Source organism: Dipodomys spectabilis, unplaced genomic scaffold, assembly GCF_019054845.1.
Source record: "Dipodomys spectabilis isolate Male_0828 unplaced genomic scaffold, ASM1905484v1 ptg000054l, whole genome shotgun sequence".
In the NCBI taxonomy this organism is placed as follows: domain Eukaryota; kingdom Metazoa; phylum Chordata; class Mammalia; order Rodentia; family Heteromyidae; genus Dipodomys; species Dipodomys spectabilis.
The window spans coordinates 7,059,233-7,085,895 of NW_024870731.1; the positions used below are offsets into that span (position 1 = coordinate 7,059,233).

The 26,663-nt window shown below is 39.3% G+C and overlaps 1 long non-coding RNA gene across 1 annotated transcript; it reads left to right on the plus strand.

Annotated features, from left to right (window-relative positions):
- The first annotated feature begins 6,991 nt into the window (after positions 1–6,991).
- On the plus strand, positions 6,992–23,201 carry LOC122108234. Its single transcript, XR_006147499.1, has 3 exons — positions 6,992–7,067; positions 13,064–13,073; positions 23,191–23,201. It is a non-coding gene; the product is annotated as an uncharacterized LOC122108234 (long non-coding RNA).
- The last annotated feature ends 3,462 nt before the right edge of the window (positions 23,202–26,663 follow it).

A 26,663-nucleotide genomic window follows, 5' to 3' on the forward strand; every position in this document is an offset into this window, starting at 1 on the left:
GTTCTTCCCAAACCTTGGTCCCTCAAAATGATCACTATTCCAACAATGCCATCTCTGTTGTGCAACCACAGCACACAATGTCACACAGTGACTCTATTTCCAGCAAGCAAGACCCCCACAATCGGTTTATACAGTCTCAGCACATGCAGGGACCCAGCCCAAATACTGGCCATGCATCTAGTGCTAGTGCCCTTCCACACCCCACACTTGGGGTTTTCAGTGGACTACCTGATAATAATTACTCTCTCAGCCAACCAGTCCCCTTACAAACACCAGTTATTGACCTAACCGCGCCTACAATGCCACCACCTAATGACTCCGTCAATGTGATCCCCCTTGTGCAGCAGATGCACAATCCTTCTCTTCCGCTATCTTCTGCTCCTCCGGTCCTTCCCAACATGGACCAAGCAGTTGTCCTTACTCACGGAAGTGGCTCTTCCCCACCAATGAAATTATCCATGGACGACGATAACATGATGGATACAACACCTCCTTCAGAGGCATTTATGTTTCCATCTCCTCCGATCTTGACAAACAACTTCTCTGTAGTGAACCAGGCCCATCCTGCTCCTGCCCATATGCCACACAGTGACATTATTTCTAACCAACAAAACTCCTTCAATCAGTTTATACAATCCCAGCACATGCCGGGGCCAACGCCACACACTGGCCATGCATCTAGTGCTGGTGCCCTTCCATACCCCACCACTGGGGTCTTCAATGGACAATCTGACAGTTTGTCTCAGAGCCAACCAGTACCATTGCAAACACCAATTATTGACTTATCTGTGCCTACAATGCAACCACCTAATGACACCAACATACAAACAGGACATATGGCCATGTCCATGCCTGTGCCTGCAGTGAATGCTGATAATACACCCCAGCACACCTCTTGTAGTGATTCTTACGGTGTTTGCAACACTGCCAGACAGAAAACTCCTGGCAAGAAAATCTCCAGACGCACAGGCTCTCATGACACTAATTCATCCCTGAACCAGGCCACTCCTGCAACAAATACTGGCTATCCACCTAGTGCTAGTGCCCTTCCAGACCCCACACTTGGAGTTTTCAGTGGGCAATCCGACAATTTCTCTCGGAGCCAACCAGTGCCCTTACAAACACCAGTTATTGACCTAACCGTGCCTACAATGCAACCACCTAATGACTCTGTCAATGTGATCCCTCTTGTGCATCAAGTGCACAATCCTTCTCTTCCAATATCTTCTGCTCCTCTGGTCCATCCCAACATGGACCAAGCAGCTGTCCTTATGCATGGAAATGTCTCTTCCCCACCAATGAAATTATCCATGGACAATCATCATATGAAGGATATAACACATCCTTCAGAGGCTTCGATCTTTCCATCTCCTCCCATCTTGACACACCACCTCTCTGCTGTGAACCAGGCCCATCCCGCTTCTGCCTATGTGCCACACAGTGACGTTATTTCTAGCATGCAGAACTACCACTATCAGTTTATACCGTCTCAGCACATGCCGGGGCCAAGCCCACACACTGGCCATGCATCTAGTGCTGGGGCCCTTCCACACCCCACCGTCGGGGTCTTCAATGGACAACCTGACAGTTTGTCTCTTAGCCAACCAGTACCTTTGCAAGCACCAATTATTGACCTAACTGTGACTAGTGACACCAACCTGCAAGCAGGACAGATGGCCATGCCAATGCCTGTGCCCGCAGTGAACGTTGATATCACTCCCCAGCACACCTCTTGTAGTGACTCTTCTGGGGTTTGCAACACTGCCAGACAGAAAACTCCTGGCAAGAAAATCTCCAGACGCACAGGCACTCGTGACACTAATTCATTCCTGAACCAGGCCACTCCTGCAACAAATACTGGCTATCCACCTAGTGCTAGTGCCCTTCCAGACCCCACACTAGGGGTTTTCAGTGGGCAATCCGACAATTTCTCTCTGAGCCAGCCAGTCCCCTTACAAGCACCAGTTGTTGACCTAACTGTGCCTACAATGCAACCACCTAATGACTCTGTCAATGTGATCCCTGTTGTACATCAAATGTACAATCCCTCTATTCCAATATCTTCTGCTCCTCCGGTCCTTCCCAACATGAACCAAGCAGTTGTCATTGTTCACAGAAGTGGCGCTTCCCCACCACTAAAACCATCCATGGACGATGACGATAACATGATGGATATAACGCATCCATCAGAGGCTTCGATCTTTCCATCTCCTCCCATCTTGACAAACAACCTCTCTGTAGTGAACCAGGCCCATCCTGCTCCTGCCCATGTGCTACAGAGTGACACTATTTCTAGCAATCAGGACTCCTACAATCAGTTTATGCAATGCCAGCACATGCAGGGGCCAAGTCCAAATACTGGCCATGCATCTAGTGCTGGTGCCCTTCCACACCCCACTCTTGGGGTTTTCAGTGGGCAACCTGACAATAATTTCTCTCTGAGCCAACCAGTCCCCTTACAAGCACCAGTTGTTGACCTAACTGTGCCTACAATGCAACCACCTAATGACTCCGTCAATGTGATCCCTGTTGTACATCAAATGTACAATCCCTCTATTCCGATAACTTCTGCTCCTCCGGTCCTTCCCAACATGGACCAAGCAGTTGTCATTGTTCACAGAAGTGGCTCTTCCCCACCACTAAAACCATCCATGGACGATGACGATAACATGATGGATATAACGCATCCGTCAGAGGCTTCGATCTTTCCATCTCCAACCGTCTTGACAAACCTCTCTGTAGTGAACCAGTACCATTCTGCTCCTGCCCATGTGCCACACGGTGGCATTATTTCCAGCATCCAAGACTCCCACAGTCAATTTATACAATCCCAGCACATGCCGGGGCCAGGCCCACACACTGGCTATCCATCTAGTGCTGGTGCCCTTCCAAACCCGACAGTCGGGGTCTTCAATGGACAACCTGACAGTTTGTCTCTGAGCCAACTAGTACCTTTGCAAGCACCAATTATTGACCTAAGTGTGCCTACAATGCAACCACCTAATGACACCAACATGCAAACAGGACATATGGCCATGTCCATGCCTGTGCCTACAGTGAACCCTGCCATTACTCCCCAGCACACCTCTGGTAACGACTCACACAGTGTTCTTAATAATACCAGACGGAAGAAAACTGGCAAGAAAATCTCCAGACAAACCGGCTCTCGTGACCCTAATTCATCCCTGAACCAAGCCATTCCTGCAACCTCTGCCACAATGGCAAACGGTGACTCATCAAATACAGGACACTTAAGATTTAAAAAATCCACCAAACGCTCACTTTCCAACTCTGAAGCACCTACAGGCTGCCAAAGGCAGAAATTTTAAATGTAGAAGATCAAACTCTGTAACAGGACTCAAGAGACAGGTCCAGCTTTCTAATAAGACTGAAAGTTTATTTTACTTTCTCTTAACACAAGTCTTCTCTACCTACAGCTTGATTGCTTTAGTAGGATGTTCCAGTGGAGACTCATTAGTCATCTTCTCTTGCTTGAAAACTAGCTTGACTCAGCAAAGAGCTGGACCATGTTTCAGAAGTCCTAGATCCTGAAAGATGAAAAGCTGTTTCCTCACAAGTGGTACTTATTGCATTATTCATTGCACTACCACTATCTTTCCTTATTTCAAATAAAGCCCCCATCTTTATTAATAAATACAATTTAAGATGAATTCATCAAAATTAAATGATTTGTCCATCTTTTCTTTTGTTGATGGGTTCCATAGGTTTGGGTGTGAATCAGAAGTATAATAAAGGGTCTATTTAAATAAACAGTTTGCAGAGAATGCAAATAGCCATAGAAAGAGCTTTAGATTAAATGTAAAAGTCAACATTCAACCGAAGTATGAGGATTCCTGACTCCCCTTAAATCCAATTTTTTAGGAGGTGCAAGGGAATTGGTTCCCCAGAGCTATGATATCCATGAATATCACTGGATATGCCCCAAACCTGTTTGGTTGTCTGTCTGGCCTCATTTGGTGGCACTACGATGTCCTCGTGACAACATCATGCAGTCAGGACATGTGGCCACAACATCACCTGTGCCTGCAGTGAACCCTGCCATTACTCCCCAGCAGGCCTGCTGTAGTGACTCACATAGTGTTTTCACACTGCCACACTTGTGAAAACTGGCACAAAAACTCCAGCCTAGCAGGCTCTGGTGATCCTAATTCCTCACTGAACCACGTTATGCTTGCAGTATCACCCACAATGGGAGACGAAGTAACTTGAAGTAAGTACAAAGGTTTGAATTCAGGGGTCTTCATCCTTGCTTGATTGATTGGCCGGTGGTCTACCACTTGAGCCATGTCTCCAGTCCAGCTTTTTGATGTTTAATTGGAGTTAGAATGTCTTAACTTATCTGTCTGGGTGGGCCTTGAAGTATGATCTTCTGCATCTTCCTTTCTGGAACAGGTAAGATTACCACCAGGAGCCTCCTGTACCCCATTTGTAGGAATTCTTCATAGTGCTCCCTATTCTGTCTTCACATTTTTTATTTAGTTTTATTTAGTTTTGGTTGTTGTGGGGCCTGAACTCTGGGCCTGGCACTGTCCCTTAGCTCTTTAGCTCAAGGCTAGCTCTCTGCTACTTGAGCCAGAGCTCCACTTCTGGCTTTTTCAGTTTATGTGGTGCTGAGGAATAAAACCCAGGGCCTCAGCTGTGCAAGGCAAGCACTCTACCACTGAGCCACCTTCTCAGCCCTGTTTTCACAATTTTAAATGACATTAGTTTCAGAACTTAAAAACATTTGCATTTCCCAATACCAGTACATGCATAAAAAAATTGAATGTAAGTTATACCATCTCAAATCTGCATTCCTTGAATCAAACCAGAGGATAGACTTATATTTAGAAAGGAAATATTTGTGAATGATAAAGTATTCCATCCTCTCAATTGCTGTGTAGTATGATTTTTACCAGGTATAATAATATAAAACAAAAATGATACAATTTTAAATAATTCCAACAAAATAATGCAGGTTTTACAAGGGAAGTTAGTGAATAAGGAAACATGGATGCAATAGGAGAGAGCTATTGAGGTTTGAACATCAGCTTTGGGCTGGGAATATAAGTATGTAGATATCTTCGTTTGTAAGTAAACAAACGTTTCTTGTCATTCAAACAAAAAAAAATGAGTCAACATAAAGATAGAGGTGTTTACCAAACATTTTGGGATTTTGGACCCCCAAGGAGAAAGCTGTTACTGGCTCTGAGTTTTCTGCTTGCTTTTGTGGAGTCAGGGAGTTGAAAAAATCGTGGGATCCTGAGTAGGTCTAGTTCCTTTCCTCCGAGTTCCATAAAGTACTACTTTATGGGTGGAATCCAGTAAGCCTTCCTGATGGCAGGGATTTGTGAGCATCTGAAATACCTCAGGCTCTCAGTCCCTGTGTCTTGAGGCATCAGGCTCAGTTCCCTGTAGAAGACATCATTAAGTGACAATGTAAAGAGCTACACAGAATCCAGGACTCTCCAGTGTCTAGTAACGGGTACTGAATGCTAAATCCATTGAAGACCCTGAGTTCTGTACTTTAAAATTAGTAACTATACAAAATTAAAGGTGCAAGTAGGCTTTAAAATTCAGTCAGGGATCCATAAAGTATAATACTAGCCACTTGGGAAACAGATATTAAGGGACTGTAATTCAAAGCCAGCCTGAGCATAGAAATACATAATACTCCCATCTCAACAATAAATGGGTGAGGTGGTGTAAGCCTGTTATCCCAAACTACGGAGAAAGCACTCTGGCTGGGCACAATGGCACTTGCTTTTCAGCCTAGTGACAAAAGGAAATACAGGAGAATAACAATCCAGGCTGGTCATAAAATCAGACACTCCCAAAATTAATCCAAACCAACAAACTGTTTATCAAAATAACTACCAGGAGGTTCAGTGGTGTTAGGGTGAGTGGTAATTAAGGAATAAAGGGAGAAAGTGAAAATTTACACACACATGCGTGCGTACACTCACACACACACACACACACACACACACCCAAGCCAAGAATGTGCTAGAGGCATTGTTCAAATGGTACTTGCCTAGGAAATGTGAGACTTGAGCTGAATCGCAATACTAGAATGGTGAGGGAGAGAGAGAGAGAGAGAGAGAGAGAGAGAGAGAGAGAGAGAGAGAGAGAGAGAGAGAGAGAATTCGTTAACTATAGAAACAAGAAGAAGAAAAGAAAAATGAGAAGAACAAGAAGCAGCAGCAAAAAGGAATAAAAGAAATAAAGAATGGGCTTAGGATAGATTATACTTAAAGATCTTTGGAAGGGAATCATTAAAAAATGCCCTGTTCCATAATAATTTTCTCCCAGATCCTCAATGTGTCCCTTCTGTTCTTCATTTTTTCTCATATTGACACACAGGTAATGACAACAGTGAATCTTTAAAATGATTTCAAAGAATACTTTTGGACAATGTTCATGAGGCCTAGTTCAATATCACGATTCCACACCCTGTTCTCTGTATTACCTGTTGGGCTGGAGGTAAAACCACAAAATCTAACTTAATGCACCTGCCTATGTCAGTTACTCAGTCAACACAAACCCAGAGTACTTCTTCCAGGAGCTCCAGGAGAAGGATCAGGGAGACTACACAGAAGGCAGATAGGCAGATAGAGGGAGGGATATCAAGGCAAGTGACTATTTTGCTTTTCTTTCCTACTGGTTTTGTCTAGTAATTGTGAATATTCAAAATTAATTAGCACAGAAAAGGTGACTCTGTGCTGTTCCTCTGCATGATATGATAGCATTCTGGGAGTAGGAGAAGGGAGCAAGAGGAGAAAAAGGGGGAACAGGACAAGAATGTTCAGCCAAAGGGAAAGGAGGAGGAGAAAATGGAGGAATGGAGGAAGGAAGGAAGAAAGGAAGGAAGGAAGAATGGAAGGAAAGAAGGAAGGAAGGAAGGAGACAATGGTTCTTTTTAAGAGCTATAAGATGCCAGGAGCCAGTGGGTCATGCTTTGAATACTAGCAGGATCACTGTTCAAAACGAACCCAGGCAGGAAATTCCCTAAGACTTTTAACTCCAGTTAGCCACACAAATCTGGAAGTGGAGCTGTCACTCAAGTGGTAGATCACTAGCCTTGAGGAGAAAAGCTCAAGGACAGAGCCACACTCAACAAATACAGGGGGGAAAAAAGCTGTAAGTGATTATGTAGCTTCAGACTTCATTGAAGAGAACACCATGAGACAAGTTTAAAACACTTAGACCTGTTATGGTGAACATGTTTTAATATAATAACAACACTAGCCAGTTCTGCTGCAATCACCAAAGTTCTCTTTAAGATTAGCACAATGATTTAGCTCAGCTAGTGTTTTGCATTCTATGGAAAGAAATTTGAAAATGAGCTTATTCTGTTTAAACACAATGGGCATAAACTCAGGCAAGCAAACAATAGTAGATTTCCTTTGACTTTCTGAGAGACCAAAGACATTCCAAAGGCTGAAAATGTTCTCGGAAAGAAGTCATTTTTCCACTGTGTCACAATTGAAGCATTGTAAGTAGTACATTATCCTGTGTGCTACAGACTGTGTTGAATAAGACAAAAGGATTCTCATATAATCCGTTTTGATGGTTTAGCTTAAGGGCTAAGAAGTGCTTCTCTGTACTTCATCCTCTGGGAGTTTTTGAGAATCGGAATATTTCACCTAACAGGTTAATTAACAGAGAACTATTTCCACCTTAAGTACACACAGTTGCCAATTTGCTTGAAGAGAAATGAGCTGTTTATTTGCTCTCATGATTTTTTAGTGAGAATATCAGAGCTGCGTTAGGAGATTTTGATGGATAGAAGTTTTATAGTACCAGTACTCCATGGGTTTGAACGTGTCAAACCAACTAGTGGTTAAGAAAATCCAGAAAGGAAAAGTCTGAACCTAGGAGAATTGGGGCAAGGGTATTCTGTGCGTTATATGCATATGTCAGGCAAGTTAAAATGTACCTTCATCTTTTTCAAATTAGAAAGCAACAACATGCATCCCACATTGTCTTTAAATTTTACAGAGGTGATAGACGGTTCTCACTTTTTATTAGAAAGAATCAAATAGCATACGGCACTGGTGTCTCTCGTCTTTTGTCAGTTTCTAGTCACCCCATTGATTTGAAATGTGATGGTGAACTTTCTCAAACTCTGCTCTATGTATGGTTCCATGATGTCTGAGGGATAGAAATAGCCATGGAGAAACTGGTAAAACAAGCAGAGTTTGCATCCATCTTGTGATGCCACGGTTTCAACTAACACTCTCTCAGCTCCTGGCTGGCTCTCTACTACTTGAACCATTCCCCAAGTCTGGCTTTTAGATGGTGAATTGGAAGTAGACACTTGTAGACTTGTCTGTGTAGGCTAGCTTGGAACTGTAATTTTCCTGAGCAGCTAGGATGAAAGGCAAGATCCACTGCCACCTGGCTTGTCCCACACTTTCCTTCCCTCCATAGTCAAACCTGCAGAGCGCTTGTGTCTGATGGAAGAGTTTTCAGGCTTTGATTCTGGTTGTTGGCTGATCTGTGACCTGAGAACAAGTAATTCCTCTAAGTGCTAGCAGAACCACATTTTCCCCCTCTTTCCCAAAAAGATGAAACATATAAACCATTTTGAGTACATGTCATCCTTAATTTGACCTCCATTTTAAGATATACTTATGTGTCACCAATTTATGTCATACCTTTTGATACTAATACTTCAGAGTCTTCGACAAATGTATTTGTAGCTTAAGAATAATGCATCAGAAATAATACTTTAGAGTTTTGGGCAAGTTTCTAACTTTATATTGGGTCTCTTTAGTCGATTTTCTGCCTGACATTTCCACAGAATGGTGGGGATAATGGTGGCAGAAAACACCCACTGTCACTCTTCAGAATCCTCTAGAACAATACTAGTGAGAATTCTCGAACCCAGTAGCTACCTATTCTGAGGCTACCTAAATTGGTTACTTAAGCTTGATTGTTTTTAATAGGTAGAAGTCTCAGAATATGACCTTAATTCCTGAAATCTTATAATATGTGTGTTGAAGGGTTTTTAGGTAAAGCATTATGCTTGAAAATGCCAAAAAAATCCAGAGAAAGTAGAAAAGAACTAGATGATGGATTTCCTTTCCAAATTATGCACTGAAGTTATACTCTGAAAGAGATATTTGCCTAAGTGCCTTAATATCCTGCAGCGAGGAAAGTGGAGGTACAGTGTTTTCATTGATCTAACAAGACTTGAATTTTACCAACGTTAAGTTCAACATGGGGCATTCATAGCTAGTATTCTTCATCTTCTCACTTTCTTAATGCACCTGTTTGGTGCAGTACTTTGAAGGGAATGGATGATTGTTTTAGAACCAGCACTAAACCTCTAGAGCACAAAACAATTCTTAACTTAACATCTGTCTCTTCAAGTCTTCTTACCCATCCTGTTTAGATATCTTCAATTCCAAATGACTAATTCTTTGTGTATTTAAGTAGCCATACTACACTACTATAAAGAAATTAATACTTCAAACTGTTGTAAATTAATCAAACTTCTCTGACTACAATGTCATTAAAAGAGGAAATAAGTGTGTTATGGAGCATGCTTGTAATCAGAAGTGCCTAGAGGCAGAAATGAGAGAATTTTTGTTTGAAGTTAATCTGTGCAAAAACAGCAGAATACTATCTTAATGAACCAGTCTGTCAGGATTATTCTTGTCTCTAATCCTAGCTATCTGGGAGGTGAAGGTGGAAGTATGGTGGTTCAGGGCTGACTCAGGAAGAAAGTATGAGCCTATATCTAAAAAATAATTGAACAGGTCTGAGAGCATAGCTCAAGTGGTTGAGCACCTGCCTAGCAAACACAAAGCTAGTTCCAACCCCAGGACAGAGGGAGAGAGAGAGAGACAGAGAGAGAAGGGGGGAGGGAGAGAGAAAGAGGGAAGGAGAGAGAGAAAGAGACACAGACACAGACACAGAGAGGAGATATGAGCATCTGTAGAAGAAGCAAACACGAACCAAATTCTATTCTTTTATTCTTTTTCTGACATATGTTCACGCTTCATCTATCATTATAGCTGAAAAAAGTACCTCAGTCTTAGAACCCTGCCTCCTCTCAAATTTTCTTTGAATTAAAAGATTTGAAAAAGGGAGAGATGTAATGTCCTTATAGCCTCCTCCTCAGAAAAGCGAAATCATTGTGTACAAGGTATGTGCAGTGCAGCTAGGGACAGCCAGCGTGGATTTAAACTTAGGGCAGATTATGGAAGAGCTCAGAGTGACATTTACCTGAGTGAAACCACAGTGCTTCCCTGAAACAACTTTCTACATTAATGGGACAAAGATCTTCCTCATTTTATTTAGTGGAACTACATAAGGGAATAAGAAGCCAGGTGCTGGAGGCTCACATCCACAGCCCTAGCTATTCCAAAAGCTGAGATCTGAGTATCAAGATTCAAAGCTAGCCCAGCAGAAAAGTCTGTGAGACTCTTCAGTTAGCCAGCAAAAAAAAAAAAAACAAAAAAACAAAGTAAGCCAACCAACAAACACAAAACATGCTTAAAAGTGTGACACAAGTGGTAGAGCAATAGCTTTAAGGGGAAAAAAGCCAAGAGAGAGTATTAGAACCTTCGTTCAAGTCCTAGTATTAGCACAAATACAATATAGCTACAGCAAAGTGGGTATATGGAGGAGTAAGCAAGATGGAAGAAACAAGCAATATATAAGCCAGATGAAGGTCTTTTTGTTTGTTTCCCAAACTGTTGAGCAAACGAATACATTAAAGGTAGATATTAATAATGCATTTTTATATTAGGATGGATCGGAGTGATGTACAGAAGGGTGTAAAGATACGACTTACAGGGTTGTTGCGATTGAGGGGAAAAATAAGACTCTAAACTCTGCTATTAGAAATGAAAGTAAAATCTTGGCTAGCTGAGATCAATCTCTGCAGGAGAAGACCATCCTTTTGTAGTGGTCACAGCAGCCCTCTGTATTCTGGTGAGTGATGGAGAATGAATCAGGGGCAGCTTAAGAGACTGCCATCAGCCTGCAGGCAAGGCTTAAAAGTATTGAGGGATTTGTGGCTGTTCCCAGACCCACATCTCACTGACATCTCTGGGAAGAAAATGGGTGGTAAAGCAATTAATGACAACAATGCTGCAATACTCATACAGGTGTATTTCTCACAGGAAAGAAATGGGATGCACTGAAAAGCATATAGATATGAGTTAGGAGTACCTACAAAAATGAAGAACAAATTACTTCTTGGAAGAATTGTCAAAAATTTAGGCTTTTGTCCTAGTGACAATTGGATGTTAGACTTCTGATTAACACATTTTTTCCTGGGCATTTCCTGGACTATAAATGTTTGCCTTGTGATATCTACTCTCGCTAGGTGACGAGAGGCTGTGGTCTTCTTGGAGATAAAGAGGCAGGAATAAAGGTGGAGAACTTGTAAAAAATATGAGAAAGAAAGTTCCTTTCAATCTAAGCTCTGAAGAAAACATTCCAACACATTATTCACCAAGTTGGGGAAGAAATGTACTTCAAATTGACTATATTTTATATGCCTTATTAGAAACTAGAACTATCTCTAAAAACTGGCATGTATGGCCTTGGACGTTTAGCAGAATACATAAGAATGTAACCGAAAAGCAAGAACATACAAACCAAACACTGGGAGATGAGTTGTAATTGCCTCTCTGTAAATTAAAATTTAGGTTTTACAGGTGGTTAAATATTGGACAGAAAATGTGTTTTGAGGACTCTAGAGATAGATAGCTCTGGTTAACTTTTAAACACAAGGTTTAGAGGACTTGTCTATTAAATCTCTCTGTGAAGATGTCTAAGTATTTAATGAGGAAGAAATTTATAGCTTCTTATTTTGGACGAGAGTGCTTGGTGGGTAAGAAGGTCACATGACTGCTTCATGAACTTACTTGTATTTCTCTGTCTCATCCCACTGTGAAGCCAGAGAGTAGGCCGTGTAATGTGTGGTAAGCATGGGCACTGGTTCATTTTCTCATGCACTGCATTTCTATGACAAATTTTAATTTGCTATATACATCTGTTGGGGTTGTCTTTCTATTAAAGAGAAATTGGGGTGTGTGTGTGTGTGTGTGTGTGTGTGTGAGTATGTATATTTCATTTTTCAGAAGCTGCAAATAACTATGTGAGTCTTATACAAAGGGAATTTAGAGACTATAATTTGAAAATGAAATATAAATTTATTAAGCTTGGGATGCAGCTTCTAGCAGCTATAGTTTAAAAAATACAAATGTAGATCTACTCTGTTTGGAGAAGGGTTGACTATACTTTTTCTGAAGCTAATATTAATGTTCCAGAGGATAAAACACACTTAATTGGGAGTTTGGGTACTCTGTGTGTGTGTGTGTGAGAGAGAGAGAGAGAGAGAGAGGGAGAGAGAGAAAGAGAGAGAGAGAATGTTCCTGTACCTATGTGTATGTGAAAGTCACTCAGAAAGAGAAACAGATAAGATAGGAAAATTCCTTTGTTTGATTTTTAATATAAAAAGTCCATGCCTTAGTAGTAATATTTATAGTTTGTTTATAATATAAAAAGTCCATGTATTTGCAGTAAGATTTATTTGTTTCCAGTAAGATTCATTTGTTTCCAGTTAGTGGACCAATTGTCAGATATTGAAAAGAAGGCTTTTCCCCCCATTTTGGAATATAAGATTACACAGCTCACCAAAAATGTGCATGTAAATTTACATTAAGGTTCCAGATAGTGATTATGAATTATTATTAAATCTCTGGCAATAACTTTCACAAATATCTGCTTTTCTATGGTTGAAGCAATGCTTTATCGAATACCCTGAGAATACTGCAATCAGCAAAGTATTTGCTTAGGGGAGAGATTTAAACGAGTTGAAGGCTTACTTTAATCTTAGTTGCCTTTCGTTAAGCCAAATAGTGTGTAGCGTTTACCTCAACTGAACTTACTTGGGTTAATTGCTTTGTTTGATTTGCATGTATATAGCATCCTCTAATATCTATGAGAATATAAGGTAGCCACGTTTATTCGTTGTAAAGAAATGGAGGCACAGAGGATATTCTGAGAGGATGGTGCAGGGTGGGGACAATCTGGGAAGGAAAAAAAAAGTAGCTGTCCAAAAAACGATTGACACTACCTCTATATTAAATGTCATTGAAAATGAGAGGTGTTAAGTCTGCCTGGCTTCTCTTTACTTCCTGAGATTTGGGCTATAAGGAGGCCATGAATTTGGGCATCTGTTCACATCTTAGGGTGGGTGGGCACCAAGAGAAGGCTCACCAGCTTGAGGGGGCCTGGGTGAGTGGAAGAGCTAACAGTACCTCCACCAGCTGAACTTCCAGGTGAGGTAGAAAGAGGCTCCTTGTATGGCTGAGGTGGGAGCCTAATGCATAACCACTCCTGCCCTCTTCCTCCTCCTCATTCTAAGTAAGTGGGATGTTTGCTAGTCATGTAAACAATGCCTTATAACACAAAAAGAACACACCGACCTCAGATTTCATTCCAGATTCCCTTTAGCAATGCATGGGCTATTATCATTTTAAGAAAATGTAGTTCCGTAATGCATGTAATATCATTTTTGTTTATGAATATTTCTACTTTCTGTCTTATTTTTTATTTTTTTAATTTTAATTATCACTAAGGTAATGTATAGATTACCATTTCATAAGTCAGGTAATGAGGACATTTCTTCCTGAGCAATGTCACCCCTTCCTTTACTCTCTCCCAGCAACCCTCTTATATAAGTCATGTATGTTTACTAGTTTTACTGACCTTAGCTAATAAAATTATATGTGGTACAATTCATTATCTTTTAACTTCACTTACATTCTTCAAACTCTCAGGTCTGAATTTTAAATTAACTACTATTTTATAAAATACCCTTTTCTTTCAGAGACCTCTAGATTTTCAGTATGTTTGTTTAGTGCATTGTGTTATAGTCATATGTAATGTGAACTTCATAGCTTCTCGATTGAAATTTATTTTTAATGTATGACTTACTTCATCATGTATTTGCATTATGATTATATCCTCAGCCTCCTAACACTTGATTTTACTTCTTGCATTATGCTAAGCATTTTGTAATGTGAATATTACTCATAAAACAGTGCCTAGTGCCTTACCTGCCTACCTATCCAGCTATCTTTTCTTACAAATTTAATTTATTCTATTTGTTTTATTGCAGCCAGATACCAATCTGGCTTCACAAAAGTACATCCACGGGAACTGAAAACACCAGGGAATTCTGCGTGCCAAATCTTTGGAGGTTCAATTAAAATTAGAAAAGACAGTGTTTAGATTTGAATAAATGTTCAGCCACCCAGCCATTGTAATGACCTCTGGATGTCCTATTCTTGGGATGTAGATTATGATGGTGTAAATGTGACAGGCTGTCTAGATGTCAGCCATGAAAATATTATGTGTAACATAAAAAGTTAAGTCACACAGCATTTCAGTAGATGACTACTTGCTTCCTACTACTTTTTTTTTTTTATTATTATTTTGCTTATGTGGTGCTGAGGAATCGAACCCAGGGCCTCATGCATGCAAGGCAAGCGCTCTACCACTGAGCCACCTACCCAGCCCCTTATTATTATTATTATTTTCAGTCGTGGGGCCTGAACTCTGGGTCTGGGAAGTGTCCCTCAGTTCTTCAGCTCAAGGCTAGAACTCTACCACTGGAGCCACAGCACCACTTCTGGCTTTTTCTGCTTATGTGGTGCTGAGGAATCGAACCCAGGGCCTCATGCATGCAAGGCAAGCACTCTGCCACTGAGCCACCTTCCCAGCCCCCTACTATTTTATTATGTACTGCTAGGTATATACTTTTCATTATTATCCCCAAAGTTCTAAACTGGTCTCATATGCTTGGAAGCTACAAGTCTTATGCGGGAGGCAGCAGAGACGTCACTGTCCTGGTTTGCACCAGCCACTGGCTTTCCCGGACATTTGCTGTTGTCTATCATGCTTACTCTCCACAGAGCATCCGCCCTTCCCAGGATCATTTGAAATGTATGGCTACACGTTGATAGTGGGTGATTTCAACTGGCTAGAGGCCTAATTAGTTCCTGTGCAAATTTGAAGGCAATTAAGTTAGTATTTAACATTTGGCCCAACATGAATAATTTGAATCTCTAACATCTTTACCAAAATTGCTCTCTTAAACAGTCTGCTTTGGAATTAAAGCTTCATTTCAAAGAGGAACTTTAAATATTGTTAACCACATATTTTAAATGTGGAGACCAATGAGAAAAGACATGAGAGTGCAATGTGATTTTGGAGGTGAAAGACAATTTTCCATTCCTCCCTGAAGCCCCTTCAGATAGTAAGATACACGTGGGAGACTGGGTGGTGCAGTACAGAGCTTGTGTTTTTTTTTATGTGAATTAAATCAAGTCTCTGAACAAAAGCAGTTTCTGCTTTGCTTGGCGAATAAGTGAGCATGAAAGTATGTAGCAGAGTGAATACTACTAAACAAATACTAGATACAATGAAAGTAATCAAATTAATATTTTTTGTCATAGACATCAACTTTGGGACTTCAATAGACATTATCAGAAATCAAGTTAGATAGTTTATGTAATGGCTATAAGTCAAATTAGAAACATCCATTTTAGAGATTACAATTGTTCTAATAATTAAATTTGTTTTTGCTCTTTTCTTTAAAACATTTTGTAGTATATAGAAAAATGTTAGAAAACTTAATTCTTTTTAGTTACAATACAAAGACCAAACAATTGAGCTTCTATTGAAGACCCCATTTCTTATAACTTCTACACAAGATTACACAGAGTTAATTACTACTACACATGCAATATAATATTTTAAAAACTTTACTATGTTTGCTACATTAATGTACACAATTCAAAATTCCTGTCGTTAGATCTTTAAACCAAATATAATTTATCACAAGCAACACTAAATGATAAATGTCCAATATCCACCATTGCTTTAAGTTTATCTGTACATCCTCATGTGGCCTGGTATCTATACACAGAAAACACAACAACTTAATCTGAATTTCAGACTTCTCTAGACACCAAAACCATATTTCAGATTTACATCAATCCTTCACGCAAGCCAGAACATAAGACACAAAACAAGATTCGACTATCATCTTTCTCACACTGGAAAGTAAAAGAAAAGTGGCATGATTTGAATAAAATCTGAGCTTGAAATAGAAGCTAGGCCTCAGTGCATGGGAAACTCCAGTGTAAAAACTATCAATGGAACTAGGAGCACAAGAGTGCTTGTTTAGCACACTGAAGAACTGACAGAAATGTGGCCATGGCTCTACCTACATCATCTGGCTGGGGAGAGCCTTCGCACTGGTTTCCACCCTAAGATGTGAAAACCTGCCCAAATCCAGCATCACCCTACGGCTCAAATCTCAGGAAATGAAGATAAACCCAGTCATATTGAGGGCCTTTTGTCTTTTAATGACAGAAGTTTCTAGATGAAATCTAATATTAGGGTAGGAACAATCATTTTTATGCAGTTACATTTTGTCTTACTTTGTATTTACTTATACAGCTTTCTTCTACCCAGTAAAACAAAGATGTCAAGCAGAAGTAGTTACATGCAACTGTGAAGTAAATCCTTCGTAATACCAAATAATGAATGTACTTTTCAAGAATTTATCATGGGAAAGACAGATTTCATTTTTGAGATTCAAAATCTGGGCGAAAAGATTATTGACGTAAAAAATATGGTAATAGGGTTGGTCCCCAAATAAGACTGCAGACAATGCCTGTGGCTAGTGAGTCACACTTGTAATCCTAGCTATCCAGGAGTCTGAGATCAGATCAGAAGTCAGCTGGCGCAGGAAAGTCCGTGATATTCTTATCACAAATAAACCACCAGAAAACCAGAAGTGGAGCAGTGGTTCAAAGTGGTAGAGTGCCAACCTTGAGCAAAAATGCTCAAGGACAGTGCCCAGGCCCTGAGTTCAAGTCCCATGACTAACCAAAAAAATAAAAATAAAAAACGACTACGACAAGCTGTTCTAAGCACATGGAAAAGGAATCACTGAGTATCCACTATGACATTTGTGCAGAGGTATGGACACGGGAGTGCTGGCATAGAATGTTCTTCTTGGGGCATTTTGGACAGTGTGTCAGCCAGTAGTATGCTACTGGTATGGTAACTAGTATCTCAGATAATAAACTTATCAAAAGACAGGATCATTTGGACACATGGTCTCAGAGATTTCCATCTGTGGTCATTGGGCCTTGTATTTTTTGGAATTGAGGCTAGGCAAAACAACACGGGAAGAGCAGATAGTGGGGGGAGTTGTCCATATCAAAGAAACCAGGGAGCAAAAGGGGAAGAAAAGGGAAAAAGGTTTTCTAGGCACATGCTCCAATGACCTAACTTTCTGTAACCCGGTGCCATATTCTAATGGCTCCACCAGCTTCCCAGTCACATCGTGCAGTGGAATGAAGCCGCTAACACAAACGTCTTTGGGGGAGATGTTTTCAATCCAAAAGATAGCAGATAGTTTGACAATAATAAAATATGGAGTGTGGTGGAGGAGCTGAATTGGAGGCTTTAGCTGATTTTAATGACAAGAACAGTATACCATAGAAGAGAATGCAGATCTTGTTCTGCAAGGTTTTATTTTAGCAGAAAATTGACTGTCTTCAGCAGGATATTATTAGCTTGAGACACGTGCTGGTTACCAAGCATTCATGTGTATTGGTCTACGGTGTTCAGTTTCCCATCAGAACAAATGAAGGAAAGGGCCGGGCTGGCTCAGGGGATCTGCACTCTCATAAGATCTCAGAGATCCACCAGTGCACCAACATGAGAATCGTAGTTACATAAGCCAAGCTGACAGGAGTTATCATTGGTGCTCTAGAATAGCAAACAAGACACAGAAGTGCTACAACTGGTGAGAAATTTCCATAGCGCTGAGCTTTTTACAATGTAAGAGCTTCACTGAGTTTGAATATCTGCATCACAGGACTCACTTATGTAAAGTGTAGAGTGGCTGTTTTTCAGAATTGTGCCATTATCACTATCCTAAGAAAAATACCATACTCATAAGCAGTGGCTCTCCATCTTCTCCCTCGTCATTGATAACCACCAATCAAATCTCAGAAACTGTGGATTTCCCCTGCCTGGAAGTTTCACAGAAACAGTCACGTGGCTGATTTCCTTTACTTGGTATAATCAAATTTCCTTCAGGTGTGGATAGTATCATAGCCTTATTTATTTTCAGGGCTGAAGAGAATTCAATTATATGGATATACCACAATCCATTTTTCATTTCATTCATAAATGGATAGACATTACGTTGTTTACTACTTGGGGTAGGTAAATGAGTAATATACTCTGAAAATTTATATTCAAGTATTTTTTGCATGCATATTGGGTCATTTGATAACTCTGTTTAACATTTAGAGGGAACATTGAATTGTTTTTGAAAGTGACTGCAAGAATTTACTGGCCATTATGTTTGAGACTATTTGTCCTCAGGTATTAGCTGAACAAAAGTTGCTTGTGAAGTTCCCATGGTTGATGCTTTCCATACGTAAGCTTTTTACATAATAGATTCACTTGAAAAAAAAATATATGTGTATCAGCACCAGGCACTGGTGGCTTACACCTGTAATCCTAGTTACCTTGGAAGCTGAGATCTGAGGTTTGTGTTTTGAAGCCATTCTGGGTAGGAAAGTCCATGAGACTCTTATCACCAAATTAACTGGAAGTGGCTTTGTGGCTCAAGTGGTAGAGCATAAGCCATGAGCACAAAAGGTCAGGGACAGCACCCAGGCCCTGAGTTCAAGCACCACAACTGACATATATATCAAATATATATGTATACATACATATATGTATAAAATTACATATATGTATAAAGTACACATGTATGCATGTGTGTATATATACACATACATAAAAATACACATATACATACATATATACATATATATGCTATATATACGTAAATATGTCTTTTTACTCAAGGACGGTGTTGCTGTAAAACAAGGAGTAAAATTGGACAAACATGAAATGAATGAATCTTAACTATGTGTTAAAATTTACTGAGGTTGAGATCAAGATTTGGAGAACCCTGATACTTAGAATATAAGAGTTAATCTCCATAATTTTGCCTGTGTTTCTAAGAAGAAGAAAAAACTAATTTTTACTCTAACTTTGAGTTATGTATCATAGGTTTTACAGAGTTGCTTGATGCTTGGGAATTCAAATTTTCCCATGGTCTTTTAACCTGAATTTCTAGTTTGTATCTTAATCTCTTTTTCAGCTGCATGAAGTTTTGCTGTTTTTTCAAGTGGCTTGGCAGCTTTCTTTCTGGCTGTTTCACTCTTTTCTCTATGAAGTAGACAAATAAAAAGAAAATAAGGCTTGGCAATGGTGTCTTCATATAGTGTCTAGCATAATATCCTAAATGCAGAAAACAGTTTTCCACATTCACTCTGTCTAGCTATTGGCCTTTGGAAATGGAAAGGCTAGTAGCGAATGACTTGTTATTCTTACCTTGTTCATCACCTCTTTAGAAACTCTGGGGCATTACAGCTGAAGTGATTATAAACATCCTGTTTCTCAGGGTATCACATTAGCTAGGATCCATAAAGGAATCCATAAATTGTGTAACATGCTTCCTCCTAGAAGAAATAATCAGGACTTTCTATTTAAATCACCTGAGTAAACCACACTTGTGTGAAAAGAAAGCAAAAAGTTTCAAGAGATGGAAATGATGTTTACACCAATAGAGTTTTATATATATATATATATATATATATATATATATATATATATATATATATTTTCTTCCCAACAATTTCCTGTGCTGTTCCTGTCATGGATTCAAGAAATGTTTTCCAGGAAACTCTTGTTTCAGGAACTGCTCCAGAAATAATGGAACAGTAGAGAAGAGAAGAATAAAAATTCTTGCCTCCTTATAGAGTTTGCCTTCCATGGTAGCAAGACAGATGAAACAGGCTGTCAGATGTTACATAGAATGGCTGAACATAAGACATTCAGGCAGGAGAGGAGAAAACACAAACAACAAGGATTTATAAACGTGAGTAGGGAGATACAATTTTATCCAACGTGGTAAGAAGCCACCTTTTCTGAGATGTTGATACAGGCTTGCGGGTATCAAGGGGATAAGCAACTGGTTCTCTGGGAAGAATTTGGTAGAGAAGGAGCAACCGAAGTGCCTATATGATATAAATGTACTTGGAGTGCTTGAGAAAATCAACAATACCAATGTTGGTACGTGGTTCTTACAGAGCAAAAAGGAAGGGAGGGCAAGGAGAAACTTAAGCAGGTGAATACCTGAGAACCAGATCATGCACAGCTATTGGCGAAGATTAGGACATTAGTTTTAGAAAATGATTTATAGATAAAGAATTCATATAATAGGGAAACCATTATTTTTTATTATACTAATGCATAGAACCAAGGGACTTTTAATATATGCTTAATGTTGGAAATCATAAAACTATCCGTCTCTGAACACTTTTTTTAATTTTTTGGCCAGTACTGGGCTTGAACTGTAGGCCTGGGCTCTGTCCCTGAGGTTTTGCTCAAGGCTAGTGCTCTACCACTTTGGCCACAGCACCCCTTCCAGCTTTTTCTGAGCAGTTTTTTTGGAGGTAAGAGTCTCATGAAGTTTCCTGCCTGGGCTGGCTTCCAACCTTGATCCTCTGATCTCAGCCCTCTGAGTAGCTAGGGTTATAGTCATGAGCCACCAGTTTCCGGCCCCTGAATATTTTTGTCATGTAACACTGTACCTTCTAATTTTCCCCTCCCACAACCCCTAAAACGTTCTAATATACTTTTTGTCTGCCTTGACTTTCTTCTTTTATTTTTTAAAATATTTTTATTATCTTCAAGTAGTGTATAAAGAGTTATCATTCAACAAAGCAATTTATAAACACAGTATGTCTTGATCAATGACTTTCTTAATGGGGAATTTCTTGTAAAGATAATTATATAATATGCAGTGTTTTGTTGATTAGGTTTTCCTCATTTAGCATGATGCTTTTCCAGTTCATTTATATTGTAACGTGTGTCAGTATTTTATTTCCTTATATGGGGCTGAATAATATTTTAAAGTATACCATATTGTAGGTATCCATTTCTCAGTTGACAGACATGTGAGTTTTTATCATCTTTCATAATTATGATTAGTGCTACCATAAAACATTTATGGGTGAGGCACATGGCAACATTATTTTCAGTCACTATGGATATTTTCATAGAAGTCAGATTTTTTTTAGTTATACCATAAACTCTATTTCACCTTTTTAGGAACTGCCACACTTTTCTATAGCTGTATCACTTTCTTTCCCTCCAGCAAGGTATGAGGATTCTAATTTCTCCACATCCTTGCTAGTACTTGTCATTTTCTCTTTTTTATTTCTTTTTGCTTTTTGTATTATGATAGTCATTCTAGAGGGTATGAGATGGCTTTTTCTTGTGGCAATCATTGACATTTCTCCTTGTCTAATGCTGACCTTCTTTTCATGTACTTATATCCACTTGTATATTTCATTTGGGAAGTTCATTCAATTTTTTAAATCTAATTTTAGCTAGGGGGATTGTTTTTATTGTTGAGTTGTAACATTTCATTATATATTCAGGACATTAGGTTCTTATAAGCAATATAGTATATATATATGTATATAGATAGATAGATAGATTCTTGTTCCATGTGCTGTTTTCTCTTTTAAAAAATATTAATACTGATCAACTTCAACTTACCTATTGTTTCTTTTATTTCATGTGCTCTTGTTACTGCTTTTAAGATACCATTGCCTAACCTAAAGTCAGTAATACTTATCCTTACTCTTTTCCTACTAAGTGTTATAGATTCCTCGTTCTTTTGTTTGGGTCAAGCATCCATTTATTTTGTGGTAGATAGTATGATTCAGAAGTCCAAATTCACTCACTGCATGCAAATATCCATGTCCCAGAATCACTATTGAAGGGTAGATTAAAATTAGCATGTGAAAAAAATTAGCATGTGTTTTTCCTCACTGAATAATGGTGCCAGCTTTGTCACAAATCAATAACTCATGGGTGTGTGGATTTAGGTATGGATTCATTTCTACTAATTCAACTGTGAGTATGATGTAAATCATACTGTTTATTTATTCATTTATTTATATTTACTTGTTTCTTTTTCCAGTTGTGGAGCTTAAACTCTGGGCCTGGGCACTGTCCCTGGGCTCTTTTTTGCTCAAGGCTAGTGCTGTACCCTAGCCACAGTGCCACTTCCCATCATACTGTTTGGAGGGCTGTGACATTTTAGTAAGCTCTGACAATTTGACATATGATTCCTCCAGCTATTTCTCTTTGTACACTTGCTTAATTTGCCTTTCCCTTGGAATGGATAAGTTGTTACACCTCATAGTTGTTTTTTGAGTGGTGACTAATTGATCCCTTGTAGCGTATCTTTTAACCTACATCTTGCACAACTGATTGTAGACTTCTTTGGTGTTTGCCATTCATTAATATTGTTTCAGCAATATGTTAAAATTTTATTTATTTATTTTTAACAGTCTTCTTGTTACATGAAGGTAATGTACAGAGCGGCTATAACTACATAAGACTGGTACAGAGTAGGTTACCTTCTGGACAATGTCACCCCTCCCTTGTTGTCTACCAGTTTTTTCCTCCCAGTAGTTTTAGTAGTACTAACAAAACAATTCATAAACTCAGATCTGGTGGCACTTTTTCCATTAGCAGTTCAGAAATCTTCACAGTACATATGGTCAATAGAAACAGCATCTGTGGTAGTGGACCCTTGAAAAATTAAAAGAGATAAATTTCATCTAAGTTCTATGGATTGGTGCATCATCTCAACCCATCTTGATGACTGAGATAGACTTCCCTGACTCAAATGGGTTGAACTTTCCTTAAGAGGAGAAGCTCAGAAAAATTTTCTCCTTATAAAATGTAATTTAAGAAGACAATTGAGACTAATCTGTATAAAGTAGTTAATTTCTACCTTATTCAGGTTTAAACTATATAAGTTAGCTTAACATCCAGTCTGAGGAAACTTTATTAACTCAGATTGTCAAGTCAGTCAGACTGGCTTTGGAAGTATTTTCTTTCTTTACTGTGTGGCTGTTTATTTGTCTGTTTGAGACAGAATTTCATTTAGTATCCTAGGATAGCTTGGAACTTGCTGTGAAATCTGGGTTGGCCTTACACATGATCTTCTGGCCCCTTCCTCTGTCTCCCCAGCTCTGAGACAGTAGCATGAGCCTGGCTTTCAATTACCTGAAGGTTAAATCAGGTCACAGTGATTTTTATTGTGAATTGCTGAATAAAAGCAAATTGCTATGCATGATGACACTGTAAGGCTAAAAATGAATATATACCTTCTGATATATGTAAAAGCTTCATGAAAAAAAAAATACTTTTTATTTCCCCAGCATTAAGACATGCTTCAAGAAGTCCTCCAAAACCTACAATTATTTGTGCCCTTAAATTATCCCGCAAAACTTATTTGGAGTCTTAATTTCAGTAAAAATTACTATATTCTTTTAAACGAAGCCCTAAACAGTGTTATTCTCCAGTAGAGAAAAGATGGCTTCCCTGAAGTGGACTTTCAGTTTATTCTAGGATCAGAGTTCTTGCTCACCTTCCTTTTTCCTACTCCCAGCCAGTTGAGAAGGTTTTTAATTTGCTTTCTCCAGAAGTATCCTTAAAAAGGAGTGACTTTTGGATGTAAATTGACATCTCAAAGACAGAACTATATGCATGTGTTAGTGTTTTGTGTTGTTTTATTTAGATGAGGTAGGAAGTACAGATTGGCTGGGGGAGGGGGGCAGGGAAAGGAGGAAGGAGCTTGATCCTCCACTGCTCCTCATCATGGTTTCCTACTGCATGGTCCAGGAGCAGAAAGCAAAACTCAAACTGGATGCCAGTGGCTCACAACTGTATTCCTAGCCAGTCTGGAGGTTAGGATCTGGATGGTTTTGGTTTGAGGCTAGTTTTGGCAGAATTATTTTTCTAGTCTCTATCTCCAAATGATCAGCACAAAAGATGGGGTGGAGGCTCAAGTGGTAGAATATCAGCTGAACAAGTAAGCTAAGAGAGTGCAGAGGCCTGAGATCAAACTCCACTACTGAGAGAAAGAGAGAGAGACAGAAGAAAGGAGGAAGGAAGGAAGGAAGGAAGGAAGGAAGGAAGGAAGGAAGGAAGGAAGGAAGGAAGGAAGGAAGGAAGGAAGGAAGGAGGGAAGGAAGGAAGAAAGGAAAGAAAGAAGGGAGAGAGAGAGTGGGAGGGAGGAAGGGAAGGGGAAGGGAGGGAGGGAGGAAGGGAGGGAGGGAAAGAAGTAAGAAAGGAACCAACCAAATCTCTAGACCTATTGCTTCTTTCATTTCTTTCCTATTCTCTCCCAGAAGAGTGGGTACTGACATGAATATTCTCTTCAATAAAACTATGATTGAGCTGTCCAAAAGGTTCAGTTTCCAAGCTAAAAATAACTTGACAAGGTCGCCACATTGTCTGCCTGCCACATTTTAAGCCATGTCCTCAAATACCCGAGAACCTGTTTCTTCTCACCCAGCTTGCCTTCTGGCTCTGATTTCTTCCTCATCCCTCTGAGTTGGTGCTTGTGGCCTGGCTATGATCTTGATTGCTTGGCAGAAGCTTTCTAAGAGCCAAGACTTGGCTCTAGTCTCTGCCACTCACACTCCCCAAATGCACAGAGGTTTGACTTTTCACATCCAGTGCTGAACTTCTAGAACACTCAGCCTGAGCAACCTGCCCAGGAGGCCATGAGCAGAACTGGTCCCATAGCCCTAGTAAGGGTTTCCCACTGTGAGAGGAACACTTCCAGGAATCATGATGTACGAGATACAAATTTATATTAAAAAAAAACTTTTCAAAAAGTACTCTAAAAGAAGACAAATTACCCACTCAAGAGCCTCACTTTTAAGACTCACAATTGGATTTTTGTTAAGTGTAATTTCTAAAATCTTGGTCATTTAAAAATAGATGTTGCAAGAAGACGTTGCACATGCTTATAATCTCAACACTTGAGAGGCCACGCCAGAAGGCTCACCAAGCTCAAGGCCAGCTTGGGCCACATAGTGAAACTGTTTCACAAACCAATCAAACAGATGAAGTCAGGTGTCTTCTCTAAAAATAAGAGCTATGTTTTTAAAGGATATTTTATGTAATTCAATGGTGAATTTTCAGAACTTCTATTTGCCTCTGATGGACTCTCAAAAGGTATTCCGACTTGACTCAGGAAACAAAGATTCCAGCAGGTAGATTGGGCAAGGAATGCTAACACTCCCCGTGGGACAAAATTCCCATCTTTCTGTGGCTATAAAAGTGTTTACCATTCTACAGCATTGAAATGGCTAGTACTGACAGTTTCAGAGACAGCACAAACGTCCTTTGAAATTACTTTTCAGTCTGCCTTTCCTGAAAACAACTCTACCTTAAAAATACATTGACATTGAAAATACTGGATTAAACATTGATTCATAAAGCTAATGAAGAAATCCTTAATATACTCTAAATATATAATAGAACTTGAAGAAACTTTTGTTCCAATAACAGTCTCTTAAATGAAGCCTGTGGGAAAAAAAAGAACAAAGTGTTTTTCTTCATATTTGGGAAGGAAAAGAGACTGATTTCAAGCTCCTAGTCTTGGGGCTTGAACTCAGAGCCTGGGCCCTGTCCTTGAGTTTTTGTGCTCAAGACTAGCACTACTGCTTGAGCCACAGTCCCCCTCTGGCTTCTTGGACATTAATTGGAGATAGTGTCCCCTGGACTTTCCTGTGTAGGTTGGCTTTGAACCACGACCTTCAGATCTCAATCTTCTGAGTAGCCTAGACTAACAGGGATGTGTCATTAGCACCAGGATGATTTTTTTTTTTTTATTCAAAGCAGGAAGAGCAAGTTTATTTGGAAGCAAAAGGAAGATAGTAAAATAGACTCTTTGTACAGTGAGGCCTCAAACTGGGAGAAGGGTCTTCAAAAGATTGATGAAAAGTTTATTGTATTGGTAAAATGGTGAGAAAATCGCAATAAATGTAGTTACCAGTGAAAGGAAAAATATAAAATATGGTTCATTTTTTGTTACAAGCACTAGTCTGCTATCATTTAGAATCTCTAGAACTAGGTGATAGCTCATAGGAATGATAGGAAATAAAATTATATAACCTGAATGTCATGAAAATCAGTTGATATGATATATACATAATCCTACCATTTTAGAAGCCAGTTTGTTGGCTTTGATAGGGAAAAGGGATTTTTTCCCCCAGAATTCTATTATTTTTAAAGTAGTTTTGTCAATTTTTGGCAGCCAAACTTTTAATAGTCGAATTTTGATTTCTCCTGTTCTATGTTTATTTTCACATTTGTCTATTAATTTTTATGCCTTCCCAAATCCTACAATTCTTGACCTAACCAACTAAAACAATATGCAAACGACTATTGTGAAGACAGAACTTCTATTAAGTAGTTATATTGTAAGATTAACTTCCCTCTGCCTCCTTTTCCTACAGAGGGAGTAATAAAAAGAATTTGCTATTCTGAGTGAAATGACTGTTGGAACTTGAGACAATCCATCTTACAGTTAAAAGAATGTCCTCAACAGTTATTGAAAATTTTCAGTAAAAATTAAGCAACCCTTTTGCTAACTTTCATGCAGCTTCCTTCTTTTCCTTATATTTCCTTCATCTTTGCAAATCATT